This window comes from Schistocerca americana, chromosome 2 (assembly GCF_021461395.2).
Source record: "Schistocerca americana isolate TAMUIC-IGC-003095 chromosome 2, iqSchAmer2.1, whole genome shotgun sequence".
Classification (NCBI taxonomy): Eukaryota; Metazoa; Arthropoda; class Insecta; order Orthoptera; family Acrididae; genus Schistocerca; species Schistocerca americana.
The window spans coordinates 676,220,821-676,233,814 of record NC_060120.1 but is presented as its reverse complement, the minus strand read 5'-3'; positions in this window follow the sequence as shown (position 1 = coordinate 676,233,814).

Here is a 12,994-nt window from a genome sequence, read left to right as displayed (position 1 = left end):
ACAAGGGCGATGTACTTGAGGACAATATTACGGAAATGGAAGAGGATGTAGATGAAGATGAAATGGGAGGTATGATATTGCGTGAAGAGTTTGACAGAGCACTAAAAGACCTGAGTCGAATTAAGGCCCCCGGAGTAGACAACATTCCATTAGAACTACTGACAGCCTTGGGAGAGCCAGTCCTGACAAAACTCTACCATCTGGTGAGCAAGATGTATGAGACAGGCGATATACCCTCAGACTTCAAGAAGAATATAATAATCCCAATCCCAAAGAAAGCAGGTGTTGACACATGTGAAAATTATCGAACTATCAGTTTAATAAGTCACAGCTGCAAAATACTAACGCGAATTCTTTACAGACGAATGGAAAAACTGGTAGAAGCCGACCTCGGGGAAGATCAGTTTGGATTCCGTAGGAATGTTGGAACACGAGAGGCAATACTGACCTTACGGTTTATCTTAGAAGAAAGGTTAAGGAAAGGCAAACCTACGTTTCTAGCATTCGTAGACTTAGAGAAAGCTTTTGACAATGTTGACTGGAATACTCTCTTTCAAATTATGAAGGTGGCAGGAGTAAAATACAGGGAGCGAAAGTCTATTTACAATTTGTACAGAAAGCAGATGGCAGTCATACGAGTCGAGGGGTATGAAAGGGAAGCAATGGTTGGGAAGGGAGTGAGACAGGATTCTAGCCTATCCCCGATGTTATTCAATCTGTATATTGAGCAAGCAATAAAGGAAACAAAAGAAAAGTTCGGAGTAGGTACTAAATTCCATGGAGAAGAAATAAAAACTTTGAGGTTCGTCGATGACGTTGCAATTCTGTCAGAGACAGCAAAGGACTTGGAAGAGCAGTTGAACGGAATGGACAGTGTCTTGAAAGGAGGGTATAAGATGAACATCAACAAAAGCAAAACGAGGATAATGGAATGTAGTCGAATTAAGTCGGGTGATGCTGAGGGAATTAGATTAGGAAATGAGACAAAGTAGTAAAGGAGTTTTGCTATTTGGGGAGCAAAATAACTGATGATGGTCGAAGTAGAGAGCATATAAAATGTAGACTGGCAATGGCAAGGAAAGCGTTTCTGAAGAAGAGGAATTTGTTAACATCGAGTATAGATTTAAATGTTAGGAAGTCGTTTCTGAAAGTATTTGTATGGAGTGTAACCATGTATGGAAGTGAAACGTGGACGATAAATAGCTTAGACAAGAAGAGAATAGAAGCTTTCGAAATGTGGTGCCACAGAAGAATGCTGAAGATCAGATGGGTAGATCACATAACTAATGAGGAGGTATTGAATAGAATTGGGGAGAAGAGGAGCTTGTGGCACAGCTGGACTAGAAGGAGGGATCGGTTGGTAGGACATGTTCTGAGGCATCAAGGGATCACAAATTTAGCATTGGAGGGCAGCGTGGAGGGTAAAAATCGTAGAGGGAGACCAAGAGATGAATACACTAAGCAGATTCAGAAGCATGTAGGATGCAGTAGGTACTGGGAAATGAAGAAGATTGCACAGGATAGAGTAAAATGGTTCAAATGGCTCTGAGCACTATGGGACTCAACTGCTGAAGTCATTAGTCCCCTAGAACTTAGAACTAGTTAAACCTAACTGACCTAAGGACATCACACACATCCATGCCCGAGGCAGGATTCGAACCTGCGACCGTAGCGGTCTCGCGGTTCCAGACTGCAGCGCCAGAACCGCGCGGCCACTTCGGCCGGCAGGATAGAGGAGCATGGAGAGCTGCATCAAACCAGTCTCAGGACTGAAGACTACAACAACAACAACAGCTATTGTTGAGGATTGATGGTGGACATATTGAGCATTTCCTGTAAGGAACATCATCTTTGCTTCGTCTTACTTTGTTATGCTAATTACTGCTATTCTGATCAGATGAAGCGCCATCTGTCGGACATTTATTGTACGTTTGTATTTTTTTGGTTGGAATAAAACCCTATGTCATTCAAAGCATGTGTGTAAATTTGTACCTCTCTATCTACATTATTCCGTGATTTTCAAATTTATACTGACTTTCTGATCACCCGATATTTATCCTTCCACAAAATCCGTGAAAGTTGTTAACATCGTTACAGAATCACCCTGTATGTTGTATTTTACTTTAACGTCCTCGAAAACATTTGTCGAGCCTTAATACTTGAAAATATAAAATTCTGTAAAGTTTTTTCTTAAAACAGAGTTAATAATTTATTGTATGACGCGTTATTAATTATGTGTATGTACAGGATGTCCCTCTTAAGGGTCGTTAGGTGCATTTCTTTAGTGTTTAGGCACATATTTGCAGTGTTGTTCTTTCAATGTGTAGCTGGAGACAGCATAAGCAAATACTCCTCATCAAGTTTTTCATGTGAGGCCCAGTGTTCACCGAAAGCGACGGTTTGATACCCCATTACAAACAAAATAATTTTTGAGGCGAAATTTTACGTGCCGATTCGATACTGCTATCTCAAACTTGTGTACTGCGAGATTTGGTTTATCGGTATGTACTAACAGGGACAGTAAAACACGAAGAATAACTGGTACTCCAGCAACGACTGAGAAGCGCTGCTGTATGGCAGGAGCAGCCAGCACGGGCATTAGTAGTGCTCTCGGAAGACATTAGTATTTGCTCATTTACATTGCTGTCATTTCACGTGCTAGATTAGTGATGAATTGTTGAGCTTGGATTTGTATTCAGTTACTTGGTACTTACTTACTTTTCGTAAGCTGGAAGCTGATTACAGGACAGTGGCGTAGTTATTCAATCCAATGCTTTCTGCAATTGATTTAATCATCCTTTCTTGCCCTTTATTTGGCATACGAGTATAGTACGCTTGTATTTTTGTGTCTGCTGGAAATTCATGTTCACCTGTAATATAAAGCCCATGTGGTGTATATCTCTGTTCGATTCTCTTGAGGTTAATACTGAGTGTTGATTCGGCATTGCGGTTATTCGTTTATGCCCTTTTCAGCCATTTAATTAATTTTCATGCAAATATTGAAGCACATGTTGCCGAAGCCATCTTGTTGGTAACCGTTGCCAATACTCTCCATATATATTCAGTGACTGTCTATGAAACAGATACTTAAATAGTTCGGTCAGATACAGTTTCTCCCTGAATTAGTAATAAATATCTCGCTGTTGCACGTAAGGTTTCAAGGTTTTGAAATGCGAATTCGCTGATGATGTGCCAGAATTTTGTAATTTGTAGATTGATGGTCTCAAGCTATACCGAAGCGCCAAAGAAACTGGTATAGTTATGCGCATTTAAATACAGAGACATATAAACACGCAGAATATGGCGCTGCTGTCGACAACACCTATATAAGACAAGTGTCTGGCGCAGTTGTTAGATGGGCTACTACTGCTACAATTGCAGGTTATCAAGATTTAAGTGAGTTTGAACGTATTGTTACAGTCGGCGTACGAGCGATGGAACATAGCATCTCCGAGGCAACGATGGAGTGGGGATTTTCCCGTACGACAATTTCACGAGTGAGCCGTGAATATCAGGAATCCGGTAAAACATCAAATCTCCGAAATCTCTGCTGCCGGAAAAAGATCCTGCAAGATCGGAACCAACGACGACTGAAGAGAATTGCTCAACGTGATTGAACCGCAACCCTTCCGCAAATTGCTGCAGATTTCAGTGCTGGACCATCAACAAGTGTCAGCGTGTGAATCATTCAGTGAAACATCATCGATATGGGAATATGGGGCCGAAGGCCCACTCGTGTACTCTTGATGACCGCACGACACAAAGTTTTACGCCTCGTCTGGGCCAGAGAACACCAACATTGGACAGTTGATGACTGGAAACATGTTGCCTCATCGGACTAGTTTCAAAGTGTATCGAGCGGATGGACGTGTACGGGTGTGGAAACAACCTCATGAATCCATGGATCCTGCATGTCAGCGAGGGACTGTTCAAGCTGATGGAGACTCTATAATGGTGTGGGGCGTGTGCAGTTGGACTGATATGGGACCCCTGATACGTGACAGGTGACGCGTACGTGAGCATCCTGTCTGATCACCTGCATCCATTGATGTCCATTGTGCATACCGACGGACTTGCGCAATTACAGAAAGACAATGCGACACCCCAAATTTCCAGAATTGCTAGAGAGTGGCTCCAGGAACACTCTTCTGAGTTTAAACACTTCCGCTGGCCACGAAACTTCCCAGACATGATCATTATGGAGCATATCTGGGGTGCCTTGCAACGTGCTGTTCAGAAGAGATCTCCAACCCAACGTACTCTCACGGTTTTATTGACAGCCCTGCAGGATTCATGGTGTCCATTCCTTCCAGAACAACTTCAGACATTAGTCGAGTCCATGGCACGTTGCGTTGCAGCACTTCTGCGTACTTTCGGGGGCCCTACACGAAATTAGACAGGCGTACCAGTGTATTGGCTCTTCAGTGTATAATTTCTGTAGAATATGATGGTGAGGCCTCCGGCATTTGCAGTGGTACGTGTAGATTTTTTCTTGGACGACGTAATTATTCAATCACTTAGTGTATTTATTCTATTCTAGATTACTTTCAGTGTTTAGTAATGTGATAACAGTCAAGGTAAACCATCACGCTTTACCGTGTTCAGCTGCAAGCTAAGCATATTACACTTCGTAATTTTGAGAGGCTTTTGAGCGTGTTTTACAAAGTTTAATCAGTTGTATAAGCTACGTATATCAATTTTACGTTGCGTAGAATTGCTGTTAAGTATGTGCTACTGTGTTCACTTCTTTTGGCTAATTCACAGTTAGGTAGTGCTTCAGAGTTGATTATTGAGTCATGAATATTCATATAACAGATCATACTTTCAATCAGCCTTGGGTTAATCTAGCCAGTCATGGATAGCAGATTAATCACAACATAGTAGTGCACCTTTATAAAATTCGTATAGGTACATATATACATTTAGATTGATTTAGATAAAAATAGTAAGTAATATTTGAGGCACTGGAAGAAATTAATTACTTATAAACAACATCTATATTTAATCGAAGAAGCATTACGGAATTTTTTTCCAAAAATTAAAAAGCATTGTCGAAGAAGGTCACGGTAAAAGCGTCATAGTCGGGTAAAGAATGAAATGTACGCTCTGTTTGTATTCTGGGAGATACTGTACGGCAAGTGGCACAGGCAATCACGACAGAAGCCTAAAGCGCGGCTGACAACCAGGCGCAGGTCGTTCTCCCCTCCCCTGGCTTCTGAAACTGCTCCTGGTTCTTTCCAGAGATTGGTAGAAGCGGTGGGCGCAGCCAGCCTCTTCATCGAGTCAGCGTAGCTGTCGATTTGCAACACCGCAGCACGGTGTTGTTACTTAGCCTGGAGCCGAGTAGCGTGTCTAGAGTCTGTGGCGGTTCGGCTGTTAAGATCCTCAACGTACTTTGCTAGGTTGGAGAGGCACCCAGGATAGATCAGGCGTGCACTTCACAGAGTTTGCATTTACCTTGGTACAGTGTACATAGGGACTCCAATTTTGTGACAGCCCTCTTATCTGATGGTGGTATTTTGCCACAGATACTGGAAATTGTTTTTTTTCTGTTTATGCAGTTAAGAGGGAAAAAATAAAATTTTCAAAGAACTCTTCTAGAATAGTATCAGAAGTTAAGAAAGAAATGCAGAAGTGAAGAACAAACTTGAGTTATGCTTTATGTGTGTGAAAGGAATACTCCGAAAAGGCGTGAAAGTCGAAGATAATGAAAAGGAATGTATTATCGTCTAATGGACAAGAATCTCTTGGTGAATACAACACTGAACGTGGCACGAAGTGTCATTTCAAAGTATTGAATGGATGGATAGATGGATTTAAAGTTTCTGGCTGCTAAACAGTCAGGTCATCAGCGCCCTTTCTCAAGATCGTCATACCGTTCTATGAGTTATATGAGTGTTAAAACGAAAAGCGAAGGTCACAATATAACTACAGCCACAGCAAAAAAAATAAAAAATAAAAAAAGTCACACACATATTACAGTATATCTGTCCATACTAATGTCATAAACCAATAGTATCAGGTCGGCGCATGGTTACGTAGTGTTTTTCCGTAAGTTTAGTAAGCACAACAGATACGTATAACAGAAACTTTAGTTATGAACAATACATTCTCATTCAGTAATTACAACAGTCCGCCAGCGCTGGGATAACTTTTAGATTCCGCGACTGTAGAAATCACTTCGTTTTTGAGGCGAAGAACTCCTTGATCCATGCTCAGAGCGCATTTTCATCCGGAAAGGAAGTTCCTTGAAGGCTGTTCGATAGAGAGCCGAGAAGATGAAAGTCTAAGGGTGCAAGATCAGGTGAATAGTGTGGGTGCCGAATGACTTCCCAACACAACACCTGTATAGTGTTTTTTGTCAGTCTAACAGAAACAGTCCGCGTGTTATCGTAAAGCAGCACCACTTCACGCAGTATTCCTGGTCGTTGTTCTTGGATTGCGTCTCCAAGACATATCAGTTATTGACAAAAAATGACAGCCATGATGATTACATCCCGGGGAAGAAATTCGTAGTACACCACACCAGCCTTTCCACCAGACGCATAACACTATCTTTTATGGATGCACGCGGGTCCGCGGGTCTTGCTATGTGGAGTCGCTGCTTTGTTTTCTCTCAAACATTCCTTACTTTTCCTTATGTTAGCACAAAGACATCATTTCTCGTCACCAGTAAAGATACAGATGACGAGCAACCAGAGAGGCACATATGGCCACCCACTGATCTTTGTGATTTTGGCTAAGAGCATACGATGCCTACATACCCTTCCCCGTTGCATGCAAATATTGCACGATAGTGGAATGATCACAGTTCATCACGTTTGCCAGTTCTCGAGTACACTGACATGGATCATTGTGGATTAATGCTTTTAAGCGATCTTCATCAAACTCCGAAGAGTCACTAATCTGCCAGGAAGTTTCCTATCACCAAACACTCCGCTGCAGAGAGAAAATTTCATTCTGGTAACATCCCCCAGCTGTGGCTAAGCCCTGTCTCCGCAATATCCTTTCTTCCAGCAGTGCTACTCTTCAAGGTTCGCAGGACAGTCTTCTGAAGTTTTGAAGGAGGGACAAAAGGTACTGGCGGAAGTAAAGCTGTGACAAGGGGTCGTGAGTCGTCCTTAGGTAGCTCACTCGGCAGAGCACTTGTCCGCAAAAAGCAAACGGCTCGAGTTCGAGTCTCGGCCTGGCCCACAGTTTTCATTTACCAGGAAGTTTCATCTACGTCAGGTCATGGAGATATTAACCTCCGATCAAAGATGAGGCCTAAGAATCGCACTGAGTTCTTAAAATGCAAATCTTGCCCCTCCTCTGGAATTCTGGTAAGGTAAAGGATTGACTTGAAAGATTAAAATACATACAAACAGTAATTTTCTGCAGAGAATGTAAAAACGGAAATACTAGCCCAATACAGTGTACTCCAGCCTCTTAAGGGTCAGCTGTAGATGGCGTGTAGGCACTAGTACTCGTGAGACTGGAAGAATAACGGAATACTTCAAATCCATCCACAAGTAGGGAATATTTGACTAGGCTCTTTATCGTGGAAGAGATACTATTGATTGCTATGATAAAAAGGGTGACGCACGAAATGCTACCATAAGGAACACCATTGTTTTATGGGAATTGGTAGAAGAATGTAGCGCCAAGTCGGTACCTGAAGTATGGTGCAGCCAAGAAGAACCCCAGCAACAAGAGGATATGCCCACGACATTTCTATTCATACAGGTGCTATCATATTTTTCCTCCAGATCCAAGATCCTGTTTCCGTAGGACTGACTTTAGTATCGCACTTTTGAGTTGGAGGAGGTTGTCCAGCATGGACTGATCAGAATGGAAACGGTTGATTAACTTTCTGATTTCGATAGTCCACAAGAGGTGTCGGTTTCTCATCCGCTGAAGAATAATTCCGGATATAACCTGTCCCTCTCCCCCCACCTCCCACCCCCCTCCTGGCTTAAGAATCGGTATCAGAATCGTCTACCGCCATAGAGCCTGACAATAGCCTTCAGCTCATGTATTGTTGAAGAGACATGGGATGACTTCTTGCGCCTCCATGTAGAGGTGTCGTAGCACGTCACAGTGGATCCCGTCGGGTACTGAAGCAGTGCCACGCGGAGCAGTTAGGGCAGACTGTAGTTCCCACATGGAAGACAGGCAATTATAATCTGCTCCAAGTTGTTACAAAAGTAGTCTGTGTTTCTCCATGTGCTCTCTACGTAGTGGGAATCGATGATTTATGTAGGAGATAGATCAAATCACGAAGTGTTTCGCAGTCATTTGCAATACAACCCGGGTAGTTGCCGCATTGATCCATCTTCGTCGCTGGTGTCGAATGCTTAAAGGATGTTACAAACTCTCTACACGGTCTTCATTTTCTTTCCTTCATAATTCGTACAGCTACAGGCCTCGCCTGCCGAAAGGCTGCGAGATTGTCTCCACTTGTCCTATTCCTAAACCTACGCACTGCAGTTCGCTTATCTCTGACTGCTGACCGACATTCCTCGTTCCATCAAGGTACGACTTTTCTTCTAGGCTGGCTAGCGGATGTAGGAATGGCGGAATCAGCAGAAAATGTGATCCACTGACTCCTGGGTTCTGCCAAAGTGTTCAGAGATAGTCATTTGGCTGTATAGTAGCTCAACAACCACTTCGCTCTGGTACTGTATCCTCAGCTAGGCGACAAAGTGATCACTTTAACGTAGATCTTGACCACTCCCCAAGTGACGGTGCCTGGGCAGCACTACGTCATTTCCCATGTATTAAGGATGGTGACGGTATTGAGCCACGCGAAATGCTCGTCGTAGGCCAGTACCAGGCCAACCAAGAGTTGCAGCTCCACACAGCAGGACTGATATTATCTTAACTGCCCGAAGAAATGCAACAGTCTCAGCAAGGCAGACGTCTAAACGTCCGCATACACCGGTCAGTGAGGCTTTCAGATCTGAATCATATAACGTATGTCTGGCAGGCACTGAAGAGACAAGCTGAAGTTCGTCGTCCTTCACCGTGCTCTACGACCTCACCAACACCCAGTACAGAAAACATGTTTTTTATATGTCGATCATACCGAATCGATGAGCATCAGAGTAAACAAAATAGGCAAGGAACGAGATATATGGACACAATCACTAGAAGGGACAACTGTTACGACATCCAGATATAATTATCTTGGAAGAAGAAGTGCAGGAGAAACGTTGCAAAGGCATACGAAGATTTGAATTTGCTAAACACATTATCAGCGATGTAGAAATTACGTAGCTATGTAAAGATGATGATGATGGTGGTGGTGGTGGTGGTGGTGGTGGTGGTGGTGATGGTGGTGATGATGGTCATGATGATGATGATGATGATGATGGTCATTATGATGATGATTATACTGATAGGATTCTGGGAACGAACGGGACGAAGCTTTAGTGTCAGTACTAAAATATAATGAAATGAATGTGTTTGATCTGGATGAAAAAAATAAGAAACTACTCCGAAATAAAATAGCTTCTACAAACTCCTTTTGTTCACATTTACTCAAGCGCACGCGCGCGCGCACACACGCATACACAAAGGGAAACTTTCTTCTATGCCAGTTCTGAAAACGTTAGCTGAAAACAGAGAGATATAATAAAAAAGTAGATAAAAGACCATGTATATGATATGACTGCTATCGGCCTTGACATGTTCCATACGCCTGTTCTCCCTTGATCACCTAAAATAAGGAACCTCGGCCCCAGTTATTACTTGGATGGATGACCGCCTAGAAACAATGGGTGCCCGTTGGCTCAGGGACACTATCATGAGGTTGGTAAATTAAAAAAAAAAAAAAACTGCGACACTCTGGAATCGCCAGTTAAGACCCAGTGTTGTAGGCTAGACAGTGCACAAAACTCCATAAGCTTTGTAACACTCGTCTCATCAGCTAGACAGATGAAAAGATTAGCATAAGGTAGGAAAGTTGTGGTAGATAAACGATCACAAATTTTTCCGACATTTTAATTGTGATCAAACTAGTGAATACATTGGTCCATTGCAGAAATATTAACTCTTTCTTTGGAGGGCAAGACCCAATTCAGATATCTGGCTTAGAACCAAGGTAATCTCTAGAAAACATTGATAGGAACGAGAAAATCCGATTTATTCTAATTTGTTGCTGCATTAATACGCATATCTACGTATCTGTTTGTGTGTCGCTTTTTTGAAGGCTGAACAACTTTTCTGTCGGTTCCAATAGGGATTCTGCCATACTTGATCTTGTGAAGTTCTACTTGGATCATTCTTTCAAGAGATCAAGAGGGCTGTAGGTATCAGAGTTCGGTTTCCTGATAATTTATGGGAACACTTGGATGTAAAAAAAGGGTAAGGTTTAACGTCCCGTTGACGACTGGTACTAAGAGAAAGAGAAGAAGCTGGGAATGGAGAAAGTCGTCGGCTGTGGCCTTTCAAAGGAACCATCTCAGCTCCTGATTGACACTAAATCTGGATGAGCACACGGATGTTTGAACAGCCGACATCCCGGAAGTGTCCTGTGTTTTACCAGTGCGCCACCTCGCTCGCTTCTTAGATCTACTTTTGCGCCGTAGCTTAATAAACAAAATAGGTTCTTACCAAACTGCATAGATGGCATACGATTGGACTAAAGAACCGGCCGTGGTGGCCGAACGGTTCTAGGCGCTACCGTCTGGTACCGCGCGACCGCTACGGTCGCAGGTTCGAATCCTGCCTCGGGCATGGATGTCTGTGATGTCCTTAGGTTAGGTTTACATAGATGTGTGTGATGTCCATAGGTTAGTTAGGTTTAAGTAGTTCTAAGTTCTAGGGCATGAGGTCGGTCGCTTGACGGCTTGACGGCGCGATCGGCGCGGCCCTGCACGTTGCCGGCGCGCCATAAGGCACGGAGGCTCGCACTGGCGCGTATCGCTTCTAGTCGGGCGTGCCGCGGCAGTCCTCACAATGGGAAGTGATGGATCTCTCATAGCCTCTCCTTCCCAAGTGGCTCTTTCCGCCTTCCCGTGGTGCCAGACGTTAAGCTCGGTATTTCTGCCTTGCGACAAAATGGAGAGCGGTGACCCAACCCGATGTGAAAGCGCAGGCCGCGTGGCACAGGGGGAGCTGTGTCGAGGGACCGAACACCAGTCCCTTCTGTTCGCAGGGCACAGACCAGCAGGTGCTCTGCATGCCGGCGACTTCGTTTGTAGGCGTGGGATCGCGGTGTGAGTCGGCAAGGGTGCTTCGCTGCGCCCCTGGGTACCCGGGGCGTGTTCTGCCAAGCCCAGGAGGTGGTGACATCGCCTGGGCCAGGTTTGATGGGTCCAGACCGCTGAACGACTGGGTGACCGGCCCACCACCTGAGTAGGAGTGGGTCCTTGGCCGAAAGGTGGAAGCCTGGGCAAGATCAAATGTTTCAAATGGCTCTGAGCACTATGGGACTTAACTTCTAAGGTCATCAGTCCCCTAGAACTTAGAACTACTTAAACCTAACTAACCTAAGGACATCACAAACATCCATGGCCGAGGCAGGATTCGAACCAGCGACCGTAGCGGTCGCGCGATTCCAGACTGTAGCGCCTGGAACCGCTCGGCCACCCCTGCCGGCTGCTCGGGCAAGTAGCGGCGAAGGACGAGAGGTGCATCCGCCTCTCCGGAGTGCGGGGTGCACTTTGCCGAGGAGTGTTGCGTGAAATCGTCGGTGACGAGGCCACCGAGGGGGAGCAGTACGCTGGAGACGGCGTGTTGAACCCAGCAGCTCGAGAGTGCCCTTGACCTAGGGGCGAGGTCGTTGGGCGAGCTGCATTCTGCCCCCCCCCCCCCCCCCCATGCCAGAGGAGCCGGTCTGGGGCAAGAGACGGGCTACCACCTTCTCAACTGAAAGGAGTGATTCGAGTGCGCCAAAACGCGGTTCTTTTGCGCCTGATCCTTCTCCCCAGGACGAGCTGGGACAGGCAGAGGTTGAGACAGTCACGCAAAGACATGCAAGAATATCACTGCTCTTGGAGCAGAACATAAAGAATGGTAAAATAAGTGAAGCGGCTCTGTCCGTGATAAAAAATGAACTGACAGCATGGGCCATTGCTCACGCAAAGCTTGAAGGCCGTGTGGAAGAGCTGGAGAAGGAGAACAGCAGACTGAGAAAGCAACCCTGTAAAAGACAAGATTAAAATAAAGAGAATTAAACCAAGCAGAAATTCAGTAATCGTGGAAGTTGCGTCAGAGGAGGATAAAGAAAAGCTTCTGAATAATCAAAAGTTATACTCAGTGGTCAAATGCGAACCACCGAAGAAAAGAAATCCTCTAGTTATCCTCTATGACGTACCCACAGTAATGACTAATGAAGAGCTTACTGAGATAATACGAGAGCAAAATTTTGAAGACATGCATGAAGATGAATTCAAAAACTGCCTTAAACTAAGGTTCAAGGCGGAGCATCGGGGTCGTGATGTTGTTCATCACGTTGCCGAGGTCACGGCACCGATGTGGAAGAGGATCACCAATGGGCAGATTGTACGTTGGCTTTCACTCGGTCAACATTAGGGATTATATCGTGGTACCTCGCTGTCATAACTGAGGTGACCTGGACCACATTCTAAGGCTTTGCATCACTGAATCGGCTTGCATCAAGTGTGGTGTGAATGGTCACAATCGTAAAGATTGCAAGGCAGCAGCAGTCTGCATCCCTTGCAAAAGGCGTGGCAAAAAGTCATGCGGAGCTACAGGACGTAATTGCCCAACATACCGGATGTTAGAACAGCGGTTAATTTCTAGAACTGACTATAGCTGAACACAGCTTACGGAACAGGATGCCAAAGCGTAAATCCCCGAGTAAGAGGAGGAGGGATGCTATGACGGCAAGTAGACTTAAGGGATTCTTGATGTCGCTCTCGGGCGCCACTAAGACAGAAACATTGAATAAAGCCATCAAAATGGGGTTCCATACGATGGATAAAAGCACCCAAACCGATCTCCCCTCAACGGGCATGGACCCCACCCCTCAAAGCCGGGGAACGAA